This window comes from Chiloscyllium plagiosum, unplaced genomic scaffold (assembly GCF_037043375.1).
Source record: "Chiloscyllium plagiosum isolate Xiang-an unplaced genomic scaffold, Cpla_swu_hap1 HiC_scaffold_17, whole genome shotgun sequence".
Classification (NCBI taxonomy): domain Eukaryota; kingdom Metazoa; phylum Chordata; class Chondrichthyes; order Orectolobiformes; family Hemiscylliidae; genus Chiloscyllium; species Chiloscyllium plagiosum.
In genome coordinates this window covers 50,694,065-50,715,518 of record NW_028270155.1, presented here as the reverse complement: position 1 = coordinate 50,715,518, position 21,454 = coordinate 50,694,065, and the positions used below count along the sequence as shown (strand labels likewise).

The 21,454-nt window shown below is 38.5% G+C and overlaps 1 protein-coding gene and 2 long non-coding RNA genes across 3 annotated transcripts in view; 2 read left to right on the top strand and 1 right to left on the bottom strand.

Annotated features, from left to right (window-relative positions):
- Positions 1–21,454, top strand: part of LOC148147331 (uncharacterized) — a 180,408-nt gene that overhangs the window by 119,576 nt on the left and 39,378 nt on the right. The window lies entirely within an intron of this gene.
- Positions 1–21,454, bottom strand: part of LOC148147332 (uncharacterized) — a 60,356-nt gene that overhangs the window by 29,437 nt on the left and 9,465 nt on the right. The window lies entirely within an intron of this gene.
- On the top strand, positions 9,576–15,991 carry LOC148147333 (uncharacterized). Its single transcript, XR_015759957.1, has 3 exons — positions 9,576–9,643; positions 12,967–13,018; positions 15,958–15,991. It is a non-coding gene; the product is annotated as an uncharacterized LOC148147333 (long non-coding RNA).

Genomic DNA, 21,454 nt, shown 5'->3' with positions numbered 1-21,454 from the left:
ACTTGACTATTCCAAAATACCTGACTGGCCATCCATGCTCTATCCCTTTGATGACATTCAAAACTATTGCCCATCTGCTAACTTGTACCAACCCCCACTCACCTACAACCCCCTTGTACTCTTTGAGCTACATTGATTCCTAGTTAAGAAACATATCAGTGTTAACAGACTCATACCTATTGTCAAGATTTTCTCAGGCCTGACTCTCCTTATGGCTGTATATTCCTTCAGCCTCACTGAGGTAACTCTGAGGTAAGTGTGTTCCTCTGATCTTGGCCTCCTGTGTATATCTGTTTTTAATTGCTGTTTGAGTAGCAGCTTTACGTCTGCTACCAAGGCCGTCAGCTCTGGAATTTGCTTCCTAAACCTCTCTCTACTCCTTTAAAATTATCTTCAAAACCACATCTTTGACCAAACTTTTGAATGGCTGCTCAAATATATCCTTGTGTGGATTGATGTCAAAATGTTTCTGTGGTATTTTACAATTCTAAAGGCTTTATTATAAGGGCAACTTGTCAGAGCAATAGATAACTTTGAGTGGTCCTCTTCCCCATTCAGTAAAGAAGTCACTGATAAGAGAAGGGAATGAAGATTGCATCTGCTACCTATGGAGACCATTTGGTTCCTAAGTACTGTGAAAAGATTCGATTGCCAGGATCTCCTCAGGATATTTGCATTGGATATTGCACTGTGGTTATTATTATCCTTCCTCAGATTGCATCACTATACTGCATTTGGATTTGCATCACTGATGTCAAACCTCCCCAGTGGGAGTGAAATTGCTCACATAACGCATAGATTCCACGCTGTCTCAAACTTGTACTTTTCTGGGCTTACATTGTAGCTCAGATTCCCAGAAGGTTCAAGTGCTGCTGGTGACTGTCTTGTCAGAGTCCCAAAAGGAAGGCCTTATCAGTCAGTTGTCTAGATATACAGGTACAGGATCCCAGGAGCCACTCCGCCACTGACAGACATTTATTAAACATAAGGGAAGTGTACATAAGGCCAAAAGGGAGCACTTTGTATCAGTAAAGCAGTCCTTCCAAGTTGAACCAATGATATTTTCTGAGACATTTTCTTAATCTTTTGTGACCATATCCATCATTGAGGTTGGTACCTGTAAGCTGGTCTCCTGGGTACACAGTTAGATAATCTGTAAAGTAGCTACTATCTTAAACACTTGCTTGAAAAGGAAGGAAATGACTGTGATTTTTGAGCCTGAAATGTAAGGTAATTTTCTGTTGGTCATTAATATTAAATAAAAATAATATGATTGTGAACATTTGAGGATTGATGCAATTATCATGTCTGTATCTCAGTGAGGAATAGTGGCCAGATTCTTATCAAAGCCTGGATCAGAAGTGGCACATCATAACCGGCACGGATGTTCAGTGGGAGGCTTTTACTTACAGTGGTCCACTTTTGCCAGGGCAGCTATTCAATTGAGGATGGTGACCCACCTCAGAGTAGGCAGCCCAAATAGAAGACCAGCAGCTTGGTAGGCTAGGCAATGCCACTTGAAAGAAAAGTAATCTTTTTTAATTGTGTATGCTGGGACCAAGCAAGTGGTCCCTGCAATCAGATGGGGCAGTCCTTCAGTCTTGGCACTGTAGCTGCAGAGCTGTCATTGTGACCAGGGGCCCTCTCCATGAGCCATTGTAGCTCAGGTTCCCAGAAGGTTCAAGTGCTGCTGGTGACTGTCTTGTCAGAGTCCCAAAAGGAAGGCCTTATCAGTCAGTTGTCTAGATGTACAGGATCCCAGGAACCCACTTGTGGAAAAAAGGCTGCCACAGTTTTACCTGGCAGTCTCTACAAGTGATTGTGGCCTCTCCTAATAGTGGTAAAATGCTGACTACGCAAGAAAATTAAAGATAATTTACCCATGATGTGATTCAATTTGCTATCTTCTTCAGGTCAGTCAGTGACCGTGTCACTGAGGTTCCTAATCCTGACAGTATCCTGTGGCAGTGGGAATTCATCAGCTCCCTTCTAGTCATTGTTTTGTTGCCAGCATTTTATGAACCCTCCTGCCTCCCAATTTGCTTTAGTGGAGTGGTGAAACAATCCTAATGTGTATGATATCTGCAGCTCAGTAAGGATGCCTTCACTGCAACCTGCTGTCTGCTGCAACTACTCCCTGCTGCAGGATGTCACATTGCATTGTTTTCCAAGTGTCACATATGAACTTTGCTCTGTTTGGCAACAAAATGGATTTCTTTCCATCAGAATTCAGCCTATAAGTTACCATGTGCAAGATTCATGCTGGATATTACCAATATCCTGAGACCAGTGATGATACCTCATTCTGTGGCAGCCAATTGCATTTAAAGAACATGCTAATCCAAAGAGTGGCAAACCAAAGGCTATTGACAGCTATCTGCTTAGAACAAGGCTGATGACTTAATTGCGCATTATATGTATACATGCTCACATCCCTGTGAAAGCCATATTACCATGTAACCCATGGTAAAACCCATGCTGCAAAAACGCTTCGCTTAGTATGTTCTGGAGGTGCAATGATGTTTAGTAGAGCTGATGTCAAGATTCGTGGTGGTCTGCTACACATCATGAAGGCAGAAGTGGGTACTCCAGATGCTGGAGATTAAAGTCAAGATTAGAGTGCTGGAAAAGTACAGCAGGTCAGGCAGCATCTGAGGAGCAGGGAAATCGACATTTCAGACAAAAGCCCTTCACCAGGAAAGTCCTACATGTCATGCAGTCTTACTGTCATAAGGTCACAATCACCATCTCCAATTGTACTTAAGCAGCTCAGAAGCGGGACCAAAAGGAGAAGGAGGAAGAGACAGGCAGACATTCAGCTCTTTCTGAGTAGGCTATCCATGTAAACTGAACCAAGTGTGACATCAATAACAATAGCTCCAGTCACTCTTCCATCAATAGCCCTACACCTCACCTACCTTCTGTAATCAATGATCACAACACCCAATTGGTTGTAATACAAAATTAAAAGTCGGCTCAAAATAAACATTTTAAACCAAATTTATGAATTAAAACTTGTCACATTGCATAGAAAAGTCAACTAATTACTCTTGTGCATTCTTTTAGTGCAAAATCATTCACTTCCCAGTGACTGCCACATGTTTGGTGGATGTTTGTTGACCTGGAGAGGAGGAGATGACTCATGACCCTGAGGGATGACCTTGAGCTAGAGTGACCTTAGCTCTAAAAAGGCCCAGCTGTAGACTGCATTATCTCAGGATGGGCAGCAGCAGTCTGACAACTGGATTAGTAAGCAATAGCACAGCTACAATGGAGTTGCAGAGTTAGAAGCACAAAAGTCATTGCTTTTCCTATGGAGTGGTGCATCAGTTATCCTATGATCAATTAGGGAATAGGTAGATAACTGGGGAAGAATTTTCCCTGAACAGTGTAGATATAGGTGAAAAGCTTGAGAAAATGGTGTGAGATCAGCTTCCCGGTGTTGAGGGCAAAAAAATTCCCATTTCCAACCAAGTGTTGAATGTCATGATGAAGTTCTCATGAGTGAATAGCAAGATGACTTTGCATGTATTAGTATGCATTAATTTCCTCATTATTACACCATCCCACCACATTGATATACAGTTTCTCATTCTCCCATATGTCACATAGAGACTATATGGCAACAATTCTCAACGTGAAAGACAAAGTGATTTCAGCTCACTGCTTGATCCTCCAGACCTCCATCAGTCACAAGGTTCTCAGGGCATGCTCCATAGACAGTGACCACTGCAGCCCTTTAGCAAAGCTTGGAGCTAATTACACTCTCTCTGACATGGCCAGGACAAATATAGCGAATGGTTCAGGGCTGCTGCGTTTGACCTGGTGCATGGCTGGGCTTTGAAGGTGGTGCCAACACCAGGAACCCCAGAAGGTGCTGGCAGTGGTCAACACTTCCTCTTGTGGTGGGTGGGCGAAAATGTTGTGCAGGGAAATATGGGGTCATGGTGCATAGTTATTGAGGTGAGTTTGGGAAGATTGCATCAGAAAATGGATGAGAATTTGCAGAGAGAAACACTTCATGAAAATTGATAATTAGCAAATTTCAGGTAGGTTTCAACCCCTGATATCTGCAGCCATGATGGCAGCAATGACAGCTTATGAAGCAGCAAACTGACTTTTACATGACTCCAGTGAGCTTCCCCAACAGTATTCAAACTTATGGTGACACCCTTTCTGTTCAGTGAAAGCTGAAACATCAAGTAGCTAATAATAGTTGAGTCCACAAGTGTGAAAATGGAGTTGTCATCATTTCCATGCGGGAAAGGACAGGCTGCAAACTTTGCACAGAGCTTTGTGCCAAGTTATTGCCAGACTCCTCCACATTCTTTGACATTACCCCAGGATGTTTGGCAGTCTTCACAGTGCAGCAGAAATGTTGTCATCTATATTCATGAGCTGCCTTCTCTGTATTGCCCCATCAAAGTCGTCTTTAGACTCCTTTACGATGGAACTCACATGTGACCTCGCATGCAGTAAGCTGGAATGAGCCATTCTTTCTCTTTACCCTGACAACAGGTCATTCATGCCCAATTTATTGCGTCATGTAGATCCAACCTTCTTGCCATTCCTCAAAAATTACACACACGACCAGTATCAGAGCTGGTCCCTGTGCATGTAAAACAAGTGACAATACTTTGTCGTTAATATGACCGTCTTGTTGGGAACTTAAAATGTACCAATGCATTAAAGGGGGACTGTAACAGAAATCAGGGGTGCAAATTTAAATTAATAATATTTCAAATTTAAAATGTCATTTTGAAAGTGCACTCCAGCAGTGCCCAACAGCCACAGAAGGCCTTCACTGTGCAGACACTGCATATTCCCTCTCCACAGACATAAACCTATGTTTATGAGGGGCAGGCAGCTGGGCTGAATAGCCCACTTAACCACCCAATGCCTACACCTGTTTATGGCAACTTGGGCCAAGCCCAGGAACAGACCCGTGAGAAATCCACTTCTACCTTTTAAGAGTGCAGGATCCTTTAAGTAAGGCAGGGTAACTTTAGACACATACAAACTGGTGGATGAGGAGCAGGAGTAGGCCATTCATCTCCCCTCAAGCCTGCTCTACCATATGATCCTATCAAAGATTATGATTGACCTGATTGTGGCATCAACTCCAAATTCTTTTCTATTTCCAACACCCCTCTCTCTTGTCAATCAAGACTCTATTTAATTCAGAGTGGTTTAATCAAAGCTAGCAACTTGGGATATTTGGCCTACTGTTCAGAAATCCAGCCAGTCAACAGTAAGGTAACAGCAACCAGCACAAGGTTAGCATGCTGCTTAGAGTGCAGTCAACAGATGTGACCCAGTTGGGCATTGTGGTCCTCACATTCAGTTTGGTAGCTATCTAATTGACCCCAATATCTTAGAGAAAATTAAGACATTCTTTTCACTTTACTGTTTCTGTAATCATTTACCCAACTTTGTGTTTGGACAGTTCCTTCGAAAATTCAAAGAAATCCATGGCTGCAAATGGAAAAAAGTTCTAAATAATAATTTCTTTAATGAAAAATTTGTGAGGTTACCTTTTTCATCTATTCCTTTTCCACATTAATACCATGCAGTAATCTACTGCTTTGGACATCAAACATGTCTTCGTACAGATGCTTCCAAACCTGCTGAGTTTCTCCAGCAATTTCTGTTTTCGTTTCAGATTTTCCACATCAGTAGTTCTTTATTTTCTTCCAATAATAGTTGCTGTTGTCCCCTGAGATGCAGCATCGAAGTCCAGAGGCATACAATAAGTGGATCAGAGATATGCCATGTGGGTTCTTAGAGGCTGGCACATGTTGAATGCCAATGTTCATAGATGTGGGCACATATGAGTGTGCACTGAGATGTTGGTGCCTAGTATCCAATATGAAGGTCCTTTGGAGCAAGTGGTAAGCTGAAGTTGCCAGATACCCATTCTGATTCCATGTTGAGAATCTTCATGGAATCATGCAATTCTAACATATTTCTCATGATAGCCTGCGTCATTCACGTCCCCATAAGATTATGTCCCGAAAATATTGAACCAATTTACGTAGCCTCTTATTATAGAACGACCCTCTCATTCTAGGAACAAATTTTGTGGATTTTTTTTAACATGTTGCCTAATATGTGAGTAAATCCATCATTAGAAATAGAGGCCAGATTTCACATGTACACCATTTGTGGGGTCACCAAAGCCCTAAACAATTGTAGCAAGATGTCCAAATTCTTGCACCTCATAGAGCCATGCTATGAAACTAAATATTCAGATTTTCAAAAATGCAATATACAGTGTTCAATTTTATCAGAAATATAGAACAAACATCACTTCTTAATGTTAACATTTTATAATAAAGCACTGGAGTTCTTCTTACAATTTAGAATTCAATAAGAGAATAATGTTCTTATCTGAGATCCCTACATATTAAAATTCAGATCTGCGAATCGAAGTAGAGGTCAAATTATCATATTATATGAGAGAAATGTGAATGTGGACATTGCTTTCTGTATGACACAGTAAATGTTATAATTTTGATTTTTGCATTGTTTTGCTGCAAAGCTAAAAGAAAGCTAACTTCAGCCAATAGCAGAGTGGGTTCCACTTCACAGCAATGTTGAAATGTGTATTTAAACCGATATTGTATGTAACAATCTGACTGCTAATTTGACCAGAACGTGGAAAGCAAAACACAAATTGCAACTGTAGATCCCAAGCCACCTAACCACAATCTTCTAAAGTTGAATTTCAAAAGCTTCACAGAACTGTCAAGGGACAATCTTGTAGCATCATGGCATTAATGTGTCTTCAAAATAATTTAGAAGTCAGAAGCATCATTGGTTTGGAAAATAAACAGTGTAGATTACCTCTTCACCACACAATGAACTCATGAGTGATTCATTATACCCTTTGAGAGTTAAACATTTACAATGTAAGTGACATTATTTGGCAGTTTTCTTCATGTTCCATGATTTATATTAATTTGAATTTTATATATTAATATTTACTCAAAATAAATAGGAGAGGTCTTGCATATTAAATTTTAAAAACTCGAGCAAAATGCAAATTTCTATTTCGCTGAGTTTTGGAGCAGCTAATAACATATTTTAAGTGAACTCAAGCAAGATCATTCAGATTACAAATAATGATATTGATTTCTGTGCTGAAAATTATTTTTAATATCAGTTTTTCGTACAATACATTAGTTCCAGCAGGCCACCAAACTTCCCAACGTAACCATTGTAAAATAGTGTGGAAATTTCCTACTTGCGCCTACATTACACTGATGATCTTATTGCTCTACTTTTATCTGTGACCTAACCATCATCTCTTGACCAGGAAATTGACTGCATTGCTTAACTCTTAAAATTTGTCCTGCCTGTTTGCTTATATCAGGCTGGTATTGTGACCTCACACAAAAGAAAGAAATCATGACTGTTACCTGGAAACCAAGGTCTGAATACTTTTGTGCCTGTGACCCTGTCAGAATGGAAGTGGGAGCTTTAAAAGTGGTGACCAGGCCCCAATTTGGGTATTCCTGTCCCCATTCCAGGCAACCCCAGCTTTTGCTTGCTTAAGCTAACGTTGGGGATAGTGAATAATCAAGATAAGATTCAAGGTAAGTCAAGTAGAAGTTCGCTGTGTATATAAATTATGGGTACAAGCCTTTTCTTTCTCTTTTTAAATGCTTGCAAGCAGGTTACCTTAAACGCTCGATGACATCTCACTGTGCCCTTGCCTTGTGCACCCTGACAAGATCCACAAATGTCGGAAAATCACAGCACTAGCTGTTAAAGCCAGAATGAAAGGTTAACTTGCCACTCAATTGCCATTTAACATATTTAAATATCTGACCCGACATCTTCAAGAGGGGTTCCCTCTTGTTTCCAGACTTCCCTGTCAAATAAAGAAGAAAGCGAGAATGTCAGGGCCCCATGTGCTGTCATATCTCAAGTCTTTAACCCTCTGCATGCAGCTGAGATAAAACCCTGAATAAAATTCCATTCATAGAGGTTCAGAGCTGAATGAACTTTGGCAGCCATTTGTGAGGCCTTGCCAATCCTAGGGTGTGGCTGCGGTTTAGGTTGAGGCAATGCCGAAGTGCTGCTTCCGAGATGCAAAATCTTAATCTCCACATTTTATTGCTTGGATAAGCCCAGGTAAAACTGCTGGTGAGCTGATTCCACTTCTGGGGCAATCTGATCTAACTGGCATCTCCACATTTTTTCTTCTTCTTTCTACAAGTAGTATACATGCAGCAACTCAGGGAGATTCCCAGTGGACACGCATTCTGGTTGTTTTCCTCAGTTGAGATCACCAAATAAAACTTGCAAAAGTCCATTTTTATATAAAAAAAACACACATGAATGACATTACCAGACTGGGGCTTTAAAGAACTCCATAAACAAACACATAGCTTATCAGCCCTCAATGGACGTTCTTATCTGACAAGAATTAAGCAGCAATGTGCTTTTTATTTAAGGTGGGAAAATGTCATCAATATGTAAATTATGTCATATTATGTTGTAATGAAGCTCTTGCCTATTTCTGCTGAAAGCTTCTTTTGCTGCAGTAGAAATGCACATGATATATTATGTGTGAAGATTGAATGCAACTGATCTCCATCTGTATTTCTATCCTGTTACGCCCAATTGCGCTCGTTTATGGGGTGTAGCAGAAACTAAAAGTGGGTGATATACTCTCCCATTATTAGTACCTTTTGATATTCAGTTTGTTCAGATTGGTAATTGCGATTGTAAGTGACCCATAGTTTGATAGTGAGAAAGCAGGAGAGCAGCTGCTGATGAAAACCATAGTGGTGACAGTGGGAGTTGTCATGAGGAATGATATTTAACAAGAGAGATTATTTTAGGTGATTACTTTCAGCAATTGCATACTCTGATTGTGGGAAACCTTCTTGTTTCCCTTTTGGGGACTGGAGAATCGTTATCTATTGTTAAGGTTGTTAAGATAATGATTTTCTCGCCCTCCATGCTGTAGCCTGTGAAGCCAGACATTATATCATTGGCCTCCTGATTACATTAGTGAGGCATTACTACAGGTTCAAGTTGCACATGAGGTTAACATTCTGTCTTCTTAAGTCTCTTCCAGTTTACAAAGAACAGTTTTAAAAAATTGTTCATGTTAACCCCAGACAAAATAATTTTATTCTAATTAGTTTTGGTTTAGGTTGTAAATGATTTAGTGTAATTACAAAATTATGTAGACTATTGTAAAATTACCACACAATGCCTTCAGTCTGAGGCAGCAAGCAGAATGGGACTGTGTCAGATGAAACATGAGACAAAAGCTATATTATGATCCTGGTGAGTGCTTAAATGGTTAAATCAATAATCAGGTAATCTATGATTGTAGTACAAATGGAAGATTGGATTTGCCTACCTATGATTTATTTTAAATGGTGCTAGATGAATATAAGTTACCTCATCTTGTAAAATGCACTTTGTTCCTTGGTGGCCTAAGTCTTTTTGTTTTCTCCTTTAGCTCACCCTGCTATGATACACAAGTCATTGTCCACTAAACCAAATCAATTACATCTTGTCCTTTCTCTTTTTTTCTGTTTCCCTCTTTGGTGCCTGCATCTACAATGGTGTTTGGAAAACTACTAATCCTTTCACAATGTGCTCCTAGGACTTCAACTCTGTAAGTACCAGTGGGATAAAGCATCGACCCAGTAAAACCTCCCTCTGAGACTAACTCAGCTAACCTGATTGTTGTAAGAGGGCAGTCAGGATGTTCATATGTCTGAATATATGGGGTATTTTATTTCAGAATGAATCTGTGTTTTAACATTTTTTTACATGATCCAGGAAGACCATTAAAATGTAACTGAGAGTACCAAGATGCTCTTTTGCCTGAAAACCATTCCGGGAGAGGGGAATGCCCAAAGATGGTACCGTAAAAATTTGTTCATATTAACCCCAGACAAAATAGCTTTATTAGTGGCCTCATAAGCTCAGTTTTGGGGGGTTTGGAAATGGGTAGCTGGGTTGATGTGCATCTTTTAGCAGCTATTTACAAAGTATAATTAATAGCAAGCAAGGAAACTGTCACCATTTCTTGCCTGGAAAGGGAAGAGGCTGAAAGACAGGAGATAGCAAATGTGGTGTAACAGTGTAGAATGAAAATGCGCTTGAGACAGCCATACAAAATGTATTTGGTAACTTTGCTTAGGGTGATGTGTGACCAGAATGAAAGCCAGAGTGAAGGGAATTGACAGGGTATGTTAAGAGACATGAATGTGTAGACTGGATTCATGGTTAGGTGAGGGAGACCTATATAGGCTTTGTAAGGAACTGACTGGGGAATAATTAGTATTTTGTAAGAGTGTACCTAATGCCCCTAACTGGTTTTACTTTGAATGGACAAATTGATGCATTATTTTGTCCATTGCCTTACAAGTCAGAAAAGCAGCATAAAGTCATACTATACTCAAAATGTTAACTCTATTTTTCTCTCTCCACAGATGCTGCCAGACCTGCTGAGTTGCTCCAGCATTCTTTATGTTTGCTTCAGATTTCCAGCATCTGCAGTATAATGCTTTTATTCACATATTTTTCCATTGTATTAATATAGCAGAGCTTTATATCAGAGTAATTAAGACTGGCTCATTTTCTGTGCTGTACAAATGGCTGCAGATAGATGGTAATGTGCTTTCTGTACTGTTGCCATCTTTTACGGAAACACCAGGGAGATTTTAAGGACAAATCCATGATTGAGAGTTGCCTAAGCAACCAGATTCAATTGGCATAAACATAAAAAAAGGCTATCTCTGATTATCTTTATAATAAATCAGATGAAACAGGAATGATTACATAATGATAGCCCCCTCTGGGGAAGCACGGTGGCTTAGTGGTTAGCACTGTTGCCTCACAGCACCAGAGTCCTAGGCTCAATTCCTGCTTCGGGTGACTCTCTGTGTGGAGTTTGCACATTCTCCCCATGTCTGCGTGGGTTTCCTCCGGGTGCTCCGGTTTCCTCCCACAGTCTAAAGCTGTGCAGGTCAGGTGAATTGGCCATGCTAAATTGCCCATAGTGTTAGGTGCATTAGTCAAAGGGAAATTGGTCTGGGTGGGTTACTCTTCGGAGGATCGGTGTGGACTGGATGGGCCGAAGGGCCTGTTTCCACACTGAAGGGAATCTAGTCTAATCAATAAGGAATTCTGAAGGCAAAGGCATAAACCACAAGAATACAGTTTGTACCAAAACCAGAAATTGCTGGAAAAGATCAGTAGGTCTGGCAGCATCTATGGAGAGAAATCAGAATTAATGTTTCGGGCAGAGTGATCCTTCCTCGGTTCTAAAGTTTGTGTAGTTTTAACTTTGACCCACTGCACATTTTTGATCTTGTTCTCCTCAAGCATTAGCAGCCACAACTTAAGATGTTGAGGCTTTAAGTTCTGAAATCCCCACCACAGTGGTTCAGGTTTTCTGGCCACTCACTCCTCCTTTTAAGTTGCTTCTTAAAATCCATGTCTTTGAGTAAACTTTTGCTGGTCTGCCCGAGATGACTACCAATACGCTCCATTTTGTTGCAGTATCATTCTTGTAGGACTTACCATTTGTAACAGAATTGGTGAAATATATCAAGAGAAATTCTACAGCTGGCTGCCAGGAAATCCCAAACTTAAAATTAAACTCATTTTGTGTGAGTCATGGGCAATGTTCCCCATCAACTATGTGACTGCGTGGCCATGCAGCAATCTTCACAAACAACATACAAGTCAAAAATCACACAACACCAGGTTATAGTCCAACCGGTTTAATTGGAAGCACGAGCTTTCTGAGCACTGCTCCTTCATCAGGTGGTTGTAGAATACACAATTGTAAGACACAGAATTTATAGCAGAAGTTTACAGTGTAAAGTAACTGAAATTATACATTGAAAAATACCTTGATTGTTTGTTAAGTCTCTCATCTGTTAGAGTGACCAAGATAGTTTCACTTCTTTCATACGTAAACCACAAAACTCTTTTTATAAAATTACATTCTCAGGTTAAGTGTAACAATTGGTGTCAGGCCAACATCTTATCTGGCCTGACACCAATTGTTACACTTAACCTGAGAATGTAACTTTTAAAAAGAGTTTTGTGATTTACGTATGAAAGAAGTGAAACTATCTTGGTCACTCTAACAGATGAGAGACTTAACAAAGAATCAAGGTATTTTTCAATGTATAATTTCAGTTACATTGTAAACTTTTGCTATAAATTCTGTGTCTTACAATTGTGTATTTCACAACCATCTGATGAAGGAGCAGCGCTTCGAAAGCTCGTGCTTCCAATTAAAACTGTTGGACTATAACCTGGTTTCGTGTGATTTTTAACTTGGTACAGCCCAGTACACCGGCATCTCCAAATCACAACATACAATCAGCCTCCTTTGGGCTACTATGCATGTGTGATGGCATACTTAACTAATTGAGTTTCAGCTTTGGCTCAGTTGTAGCACTCTTGACTCAATCACAAGGCTCTGGCTTTAACTCCCACCATAGAGTTTGTATACAAAATTCAAGGCTGACTCTCCAATGCAATATTGAATCTTTCAGATGAGACATTAAACCAGGCTCCAATGACCTGCTCGGATGAATTTAAAAGATCTCATGGTACTATTTCAAAGAACACCAATGGGATTATGCCCAACATCAAAGCCAATATTTATCCCTCGATTAACCTCACAATAAAATTAACTGATCATTATCATATTGTTGTTTATGGGAGTTTGCTGTGTACATATTGGCTGTCACATCTCCTATATTATAGAAGTAACTACAACTCAAAAGTGCTTTGAGATGTCTTGTGTTTGTGAAAATGCTATATAAATGAAAGATTTTTATTCTACCTGTGCACTCCAAAAGCTACTTAGAGGGTACATTGGTAATCAGCCCTCACATTGGTATTATTTTTCAATGAGGAAAAAAAAGTCAGTGAAAATTTTTACATAACTGCTCTTTTGCCTGTTTTTAGATGCATGACATCTACACCACAGCATACTACGAGGAATTGAAACAATAGGAATGTAAGTTCTTCCCTTTTTATGCAATGGGTAATGACAAATTGGAAACAAAAGCTATATCAAAATAAACACATTTATCAAATCAAAAGGCTAGAAAGTCTGACTATATCTAAGTCACTTTTTAAATAAAGTGGTAAATGTGATTGTATTCAGGATAGGACCCAAGTTAAATGCAGAATCATAAGGAGTAATTGAAGTGCTTGCTTGTGTTTATTTGTTTGTAATAGCACTCATTAAAACTAAATATGAAATAAATAATCCAAATTAATGTTAAAATTAATGATGAGACAATGTTTTAATGACAGTGTGGAGAGCAATGAGGGGGAATCTTAGTTTGAATTTTCAATTACAAGGCAGGCTATAATTTAGTTTTGAAAATAAAATTCAGGTTTGATTTCTTCAAAAATATTACAAAACCATTAAAAGCACTGCATCCACAATATTAATGTAGAAAAAATTCCCAAGGTGCTTCACAGAAGTGGAACCAGGCAAACAATTGACTCTCTGCCAAAGGTGAAGTTATTCAAAGAGGTGATTAAAAGCTTGGTCGAAGAGGTGGATTTTAAGGGTCTTAAGAAGGAGAAAGAGATTTGAAGGAAGAGAGATTTAGAGAGCCAATCAACTATTTAGAGAGAAAATTCCAAAACATAAACCTAGATTAGATCCTTGAAGCCTGATATACATTTCTTTAATATAAAATATATCTATCTTTTCTCAGCATATACTATGAGGTCAAAATGAAATCACTGAATGGAAATTTATAGGAAATGCACACATGTTTTTTTAACTATGTTGTGGCTTCAGGTTAAAGATAATCAGTGCCATTGTTTACCTCCCTGTGTGACTGGAGTATTTTTTTTAAAAGCTAGAAAGTGTTTTGTTTTAAAATATTAGAATAGCCTCACCAAGTTACTGAGTATCTGTACGAGCAGTATCTTCTTTTTCGTCTTCCCCATCCCTCTTTCTGAAGTTTCAGGAATTTCAGGGTGCAGATCTCTAGGCAACTGCAGTATTACAGTCTGCCTTCTGCAACCAGCCATGCTTACATGGGTGTGTCTGTGTTGTGAGTGTCGGTAGGCTATTCCATCACAGCAGCATCTTACTTTTAATTTGCTACCCAGACACAAGCACTTGCAACAGGCTTCAAAGCATGTTGATAAAGAAAAGGAGTGCTGGCTAATGTACTCTGCTCTAGTGACAAGTGCCGAGGTCAATTGTCTTGCTGTCTGCCGCCACTCTGGCTGAAGTGAGCTCATTCAACATAAACAGAGAATCAAATGTGTGACCTTCCCAGTTTGTAAGGCTCGGTTTGCTAAACAGCTGCACAAAGAACTCAGCAAAATATTTGTGCATGTTATTTTAATTGATACTTGTTTGAAACAGCATTTGTAACAAGGCACTGTTTTACCAGCCTGTCAATAATATTCCAAAACCATGAGAAACTCTATTCAGTTGTCCTATAAACAGACCATTGTTACTTTTCAAATATTTAGTCCAGATTCTGTTTGCAGTCTTGTAGGCCAAAACATTACCTGACGTGATATTAAGCCATTTAGCAGAGAGGGACTGAGATTTAATTTCTAGTTTTCATTGCTGTTCAACCCTGGTTCAGCTTACTCAGTTTGGATGCTCAGGGGCCCTCAATTGGGAAGGGGAACAAATAGCCAAGATACTCTCTTCTGATCACTATTGAGTGACCACTACTGAAAAATATCCATATGTCAGCATTAACGTAAAACCTTTATTACCCTACTGTAGACTTACCATTTGGGAAAGACACGAGAAAGCTGCAAATGCACTCCAAACTGTGCATCAGTAACAGTTAGCGGGAAGGGGTAATAAACTGGAGGAAGGGAATGAATAATTAATTGAATGAAAAAACATTCAAAATCTGGTATATCTCACGGGATGTTAAAAGAAATAATGTCAAGAGTTGGATTTCTCTTCACAAACCCCATCCATACCCCCACCACTTCCACCACCATTTATTCAAATGAATCTATTTATAATAGTTTAATGATCCTGTTCTGAAAGATTTGTAATACAGTATTGGAGACTCAAACAGAGAGCCTTCATTACAAATGATAATTGGCAAACGTCTCTTTCTTTGCATCCAGGTCAATGAGAGAAATTTCAAAATAAATGATACGAACATTTTTTTCTGACTTCATGATTATGACCCAGTCTCAGTTTAAGAATAAATGGCATATTGTTCTGTGAGCACTCCCTTAGGAACCAGTCAGTTTTCTATGAAATAAATACACAGTGCTAAACCTATATGTGAAGCTGTTACCAATCCTTCCAGGAGCGTGAGTGAGTGAAGTTGATCCTTTGTCGTTGAAATTCAATCAAGGGCATTAAAGTGTAAACCAGTTGGAAAAACAAAGTGCTTAGGGAAATCAGATGCGTAAACAACAACAAACATGTACTTTGTAATCTTCTTAGAGAAATTAATGAAGGGAAAAACCCCTGTGCTTGGAAGGATAATGATCCGCTGCGATCATATAGCAGCCCTGGGAGGATCAGTCTGGAGGTGAGAATGAAGCAGACTAGATTAAAGTAAACCCCCACAGGAATAAAAAAAATTAGGAGTAAGGATCAGAGCCAACCCATGCACAAATCCAAAATGATTTTCTCAATGTGGAAAGAGAGGTCTCAGTTTATTTTCGGGGAATTCACGCAAATTGAAACATTATTACTTCCAGTGTCACAATTTTCACTTGATCAGCCTTTTTAAAACCCAAATCTTTTCTATAGGTTGTAGGCAACAAAATCTAAAAACACACTCAGTATAAATATTTTCTGCTGTCAAGATTAGGCCTTCCCCTGAGAAAGTGCTTATTTTCATAGAAATTTCCTTTGTGTTTGCTCCACCCCAATTGCATATTCCTAACATCCCATGATCTCCCACTCCCTGATGGACAACTGTGGCTGTGGTGCAGAATCTTCCTCAAACAAATCGCGTAAACAAAGGGGGTAAGTCTTGTTTTTTTAATGATGATGTCTTTAATCTGGCTATTGATCTAATAGGCTGCATCCTGAAAGTTTGAAATGGGCCAGTGGAAGTGCGGATAGATCGGTTTTAGAAGGAAATAAATGTTGATTTGATTGTAATGCCTCTGATAAGAAGCAGTTGTTGTTTTTCAAGAGGCCTTTAGAAGAAGCTCTTCATTAGTGCTGGTTATCAATGATTGTTTCAATCCCTCACAAATAATTTACAGATGAACCTCATTCATTTCTGTCAGCCAAAATGCATTTAACCATGAGAAGTCAAGATTGGCCAAATAAAGTCAAACGGTTAAGTGCAGTTCAAACTGTTTTCCCTGCACTTCTGAAATGACTAATGTGCATTTGGAATCAAAGATCATCATTCATCTTTTTGTTTGGCCAACCAAAGGTTAGCAAGTGTGCAAAATCTTCAGGCAAAATGGTCCTTAGGTTTGTGTTCTTCAGGCATTTTTCTATTGAAGCAAACTATATTAACACCAACAAATATGAACCTTGTAAAGACCATATGGGCAAAAAGCTACATGATGTGGCTACCACTGCCCTGCTTGTCATCCCCAATCATGTTTAGTATAATCCTTGTTTTAATTTACTTTGCTTGTATGGCACCAGTCTTGCCAGTGCATTCCTCCGGGTCCCTTCATTCCTGCCATTTATGACAAGGAATATGCAAAGGCACAATTATTCATCCGCTAAGGTGACAGAGAACCGCTCTGCCTGGGAATATGTTTTCAGTGGCTCAGCATCTTAATGTCAGTTGCTAAAACACTTTGCAGTTATGAGCAATACTTCAGAGACCTTTTTTATTAATATGTTGATCTGAGAAGCGATTAGGCTTGGTATACATGCGTAAGTATATTTATTTCAGGAGAGATAATCTTCAGTATTTCAAATTGATGACATGAATAGGACCTTATATATAATGCTATTCAGTATATTACTGGCATGCTGTCTTTATTTAACTATTTTGTTTTATTTGGAGTTGATTTCACTGACTTGGATTTATTTATAGATTCTATTTCTAGTTTATTTCACACAGCAAAGTAATGTGCAGTAGGAAAATGCAAGAAGTCTCAAGTGCGGCATTCAGTTTCTTCATGCCATGATGTATTGCATTTGCCACGGTCAGAGCAGTTTTAACAATGGCTTTCATTTTCTTCTGCTCTGAAACCATTTTCTTTTTGCAAGGCCTATTCTCCGACACTTCTCTTGCCTTTTCAGGGAATCATTTGCAATTTAAAGCTCACCTGGTGTGTTCAGTAACAATGGGTTTCAGCATGAAATGGTTCAAGGCCCTGCCTGCATGCCTAATGAGGTTGATGTTGAGCTATTTAGCTCTTTGTCCCACCATAATATCTACTTAATGCAACTCAATGGGAGTGGATTGTTAGAAGCGTTAAAGATTCTATTAAGTCTTTACAAAAGCCACTCTATTCTGTTTCCATCTCTATAGTGGTGGCAGCATAAAATTTAAGAACGCAAGAGTGGGAACAAGTGGTTCAAATGAGCCCACATAAAGAAAATCTGTTGGAAATTTTAAAGAAAGTTTGTTACAAAATAGTAAGACCCTTCAGTTACAAGATTATTGCAATTGTTCTTCACTTAGTACACAACTTGTGACAGTCAGAGTTTTATTCAGCAACTTTAAAGTTAAACACTATTATATGCATTAGCCCTTCAACCCCTTTCATTATTTGCACTTCACTTTAAATGTTTTTAAATCTGATGAGGTCAAAGGACAGTAGCAAATCAACAATAAAACAATATAGATTAATTCACAAACCAGACTCCACCTGTTATTCTTGCAGGAGATTATTTAAACCATGCCCTCTTGGAATAACACTAAACATAAGAAAAAGTATTTATTCAGCCCTTTTTATTTTTTCCTTGTGGGATTTTATCAGACATGCATGGTGCTAGCCACCAGCTATGAAAAGCAGAGTGTAGTAGGGCCAGGATTTCACACAGTTGGCATTGACTTGGCTTGAAGAAGGGAGCACTAAGCTTTCTTTTCAGACACGGTAAAACCCTCCATCTGGCCACCCTAAACTCTCAGTTAGCTTGTTCAACTTGCTGTCAGCTGATTGGGCTTCCTGAAGCAGAAGTAACAACATCAATAGTGTAAACCCTTGCCACTTGAGAGTATTACATTTCATTTCATGCTTGACTTAATCAAAACTGGGGAAATGAAATTTACACCTTTTTGATGTTCTTTTCCCTGCTGTTTAAGAGAAAAAATCTTAACCCTTTTGATCTTCACAAGGACCTACTAAATGACCAAATATGCCAAACTGCCAGGAGCAGACGGCTGGCAGTTGCCAAATTATGTCAGGTCAACATTCAGGCGCTTGCTACCACACTGTTTCAGCAGAAGTCCCAAAATGGAAAATGACAGTTGCAGTAGAAATACTGGTTTAATTACTCATTGGTGTGATGAGCCCTCAAATCAAGCTAGGCTCAGGGATAAATCTGCATCTTGCTGGCTGTGTTCTGCAATCCAGCATCACTGTGCACTGTTTGCTCCTCTTAATGAAACTAGGGTTGTTAAAGCAGTTGGCAGTGTCCTGCTGCTCATGGCACTGTGGCTGATCGTGACAAACACATGCAAGGGAAAAGAAAATGTTTTTTTCTCTCTCTCTCTCTCGGAAGCTTCCAGTGGCTCGGACGCTCTCCTGCAGGCTTTCCGCCTTTTTCTCACCCTTACTAAAGCCTCCATTTGTGACTTGATGAAAACATTTGTGATAGATAATCAGATGCCTGTGTCTTGCAGGGAACAACGTCGTGTTTGTTAAATATAAATTACCATTAACGCAGATAGCATTGCAGAAGGCAAAGGGTTTTGACACGTTTTCAATGAAGCAGGCTGGGCTTCGATGAAGGGAGCCAAGTGCCTGTAAAGAAACTTGTCTGGGACCGTGATGTTCGGACAGTTTTTGTGTGACAAGATACATAGTTTCTATTCAGCTATGGGGAGATTATTGGTTACTATAGTTTCACTAATGCTCAATTGAAGCTGATGGCTAAGCTGAACAGAATAGGTTAAAAGGTGCCGATGTTCAGACCCACGAAACCACATGTTGAGAGTCAGGGACCAAACAAAACAAAGAGCCCATCTCTGTGTTCTTTGATGTCTTCTCTGAGGGTTGTAGAGTGAGAAAAAGAGAATACTCTGCCCTCAGATTGGATGGCTTGATGGGACCTGTGACAATACTTTAGTGCAAAGAAACAATCTAATGGTCCAAACAAAATAGGGCAATAAAAAGCATTCACTGCCATGCGTATTTATTTTGAATTTATTTCTCATAACTTTTGAACTAATATATTTTCGCTCCTCTACCTTGCCTTACCAAAATAAAACGCTTTACGTGACCTGGCCTATTGGGATCACTTCACATTTACTGGATGAATTGTCTGCACCGTTACATAAATCAGTTTGTAAGTATGAGAAATTAGTTTTTTTTAATGTTTATTGAGGTCTTGTTGTCAAATAAATGGCATGTTACATTGTGCATCAGCTAAGATTTAATATTTGAAAAAAACGACTGCATCATCTTAAGGCAGAATGCACGTCTGTTTACACTGGTGCCCTGAACGTCACTTTATATTTGATACTGCTGTAAAGTGGAGGAGTGCCTAGGGCATGTAATATTTTTATATGGCTTCTGACATAAATCAATACTGGTTTTAGAGAGGAACAGTTTGAGATAAAACTGGAAAATTAAGGATCCACTATATATTTTTAGAGTATACTCTTCTAAGCATTTTGAAGCAAAGAATACAGACAAAATGCTTATGGCCTTGCATTAATAAGTAATTATCTCTATACTGAAAGTTAGAAGCAAAGCTCCTGAATGATTCCATTAACTTCTTAGTATTATTTTGACAGCATTAAGAAATTTCGATAGGAGGACAAAATTTTAATTTTACTATGGCACTATTAAGTCACATACCACATACAGCAGAAGTGAATCACAAGCTATTAAATGCACTATAAAGAGAAAGCATTACATTATATTCAGGATATTTTGGAATGCAAATATTCATTCTCAGACAATAAGCAATTACCACCAGAGCTAACATATATTAAATCATGCTCATTGCCTCTTAGTTCATGTTTAATTTATATGCAGCAAGCTCTAAGTCATGGTTTTCATATGAGTATGTAATTTGTACTTACTGTGCTCGCCAAGTAAACACTTTAAGAAAATTCAGTCCTTACAGAAAAAAAGTCATTAAACAATAGCATTGGGATCACTGTCCTTGAATTTGAGTCTTTAGTGATGCATCAGTGGGTTTACAATATGCAGAATTACCAAGCATATTAATGACCAGATGCAGTACCAGCTCATTCTCCTCGCTGAAATCTTCTTATGCAAATACCCCATGAATCCAGTTCAAAGGGATGGTTTCAAAATGAGCTACTACACACATTCAGATGAGCCCTTTCACTGCCTGGGAGAGGCCCTGTAAAAAAGAGTGACATGAGAGAAGTTTGGACACTTGTTTTTATAACTGAACATGATCCTGTTATCATAATCTTATACTAGTTTCTTGCTCAGTTTGGTTTTTGATTTCTAAGTATTTAACAGAGGGGGATAATCTCAGCTTTTGTACCACTATGTACTAAATTTGGCTCTCAATTGAGAAATTGTTGTGTATGGCTGCATGTTTAAACTATCTTTTCAGTTAAGAAGGGGTATAGCGCTGAATTGAATGGTCGTTTGGATTTGAAAACTGCTTCCATTTTGCATTAGAATGTAAGGGAGACTTTCCAAGCAAATTAATTAAAAGCACTTAGAAGTTACGGTTGGTAAAAACATTTTGTTGTAATTTATGTTTTTCTGAAACATAGATGAAAATTCAGCAAATAATTTTGCATTATATTATTTGAAAATCTTGAATTTGCTGCTGATAAAAAAGTTGATAAAAGAAATTTTGAGTCTATTATTTTTGTTTTGTTGATGATACTATGTAGAACTGGCTATTAAATATACTTCTGAATTTCCAATTGATTTGAATTTTACACTTAATTATTTAGATGTTAATTTTCCAAAACAAAACTAGTTTGTTTTTACATTACTACTATCACAAGCTGCTTTAAAAAAGACAATGAAATATAATTCATAGCAATAATGTTAATTCTCATGTCAAATAAGTACATTTTCTTTATATTTTAAGTATTCAAATATATTGTGAGTAGATAAAGAATTACACTAGACCGTTTGCCTGAACATATTTAGTTTGTATTATACCTTGTGATTAAAAAGAACTAATCTTATATTGTTACCAAGCAGCTTCCTGTTGAATGCTGAATTTAGTAAACGATTACATGGATTTATTTTTGCTTTAAACATTTTAGAACCAGTTTCTGAAATATTTAAAAAAGGAAATAAATTGAATAACGTAATAAATCTTTTGAAAATTCTCATATCA